The sequence below is a fragment of the Arachis ipaensis genome, chromosome B05 (genome assembly GCF_000816755.2).
Source record: "Arachis ipaensis cultivar K30076 chromosome B05, Araip1.1, whole genome shotgun sequence".
In the NCBI taxonomy this organism is placed as follows: domain Eukaryota; kingdom Viridiplantae; phylum Streptophyta; class Magnoliopsida; order Fabales; family Fabaceae; genus Arachis; species Arachis ipaensis.
The window spans coordinates 17,953,245-17,954,706 of NC_029789.2; positions in this window are offsets into that span (position 1 = coordinate 17,953,245).

A 1,462-nucleotide genomic window follows, 5' to 3' on the forward strand; every position below is an offset into this window, starting at 1 on the left:
GACCCAACTCAAAGGAAAGAATTAATTCTTCTGATGTCCTAGCTGGAATTTTTAATCAATCCACACATTCTCTCAACAATAATACTCTACGTCCATGTAAAAAATACATTCAAATTATCCAAGCTGTTTTTGCTAGACGCGCCTCCCCCACCCTCCAACTCGTTTGTGATACACACGCTCTAACATATTAACGTAAACCTTCACTACTGCAACTTAGACCTTCTGCTCAACGTAAAGCTCTCCTAGTTCTTCTTTGCTCGCATTCTTCTTCTTCGTTTTCTTTATCGATTTGCATTGCATTCAACGTAATAAGCTTCGTCGTTCTTCTTTGCTCGCATCCATCTTCTTCGTTTTCTTCTTCGATCTGCTTACGTTGCATTTATCTTCTTCCCATTCTTCGATCTGCACATAGCATTTATCTTCTGAATCGAAACAATGAATGATTCAACTTCAAATTAGTTAAATGAGAGTGATTTAGATTATTCTTCTGAAACGAATCAAGCGGACGAGGTTTGGATTTTTTTTAATCGAATTGAATGGAATGCAATTGCTAAATTGAATTGAATTGAATGGACGCAGGTGTTCTGAATTGAATTGAATTGATAATATCTAAATTGTAGACACATGTGTTTTGAATTTGATTTTATATAATGGATAATGTTCCGTTCATTTAGTACTATACAATTGTTTCACCTTAATAACGTGTTCGGTTCATTATGCAGATAGCCGTTCGAATTTGAATTTATATAATGGATAATGTTCTGTTCATTTAGTACTATACAATTGTTTCACCTTAATAAGATGTTCGGTTCATTCTGCAGACCAGGTGTGTTGTGGATGAACAATTTGTCCCAAAGGTTGGGATGACTTTCAAGACACTAGAAGAAACCAGAAAGTTCTACAAAAATTATTTCAAACTTGCCGATTTTTCTACCAAAATAAGGAACACGACTCGGAAGGGAGACGAGATTAAGAATCAACTAATCGTATGCAGCAGAGAGGGGAGATGGAAATCCAAAATATCTCTAACTCTGAAGACAAATCCCTCAGCTGTCATAAACTGTCCAACCAGGATTTACGTACACATATTGAAGGACATCGGTCTTTGGAACTCGTTCACAAAAGATGCATTCGACAGAAACTGGAACAATTTTGTCACAAAGTACGGCCGCTGTAACGTTCGTTACCCTAAGCCTTATCTCTAGCCGTAAAGCAAAGGATAACAAAGTGTCACGACAATTCTAAAACTTATAATATATAATATAAGTCCAAGAATTTATATAACTGGAATCCTAATGAAGGAATAAAAGCTCAAAGTCGCATAAAGCATAATTACAAAACGAGAAGCGTTCACACACGATAACTAAACACGTAGGTAAAGAACAAAACATAATATATATAAAACCTTGTAGATAGCTCCAGGATACACAATGTAATAATTGAATTCACAAGATTATATATA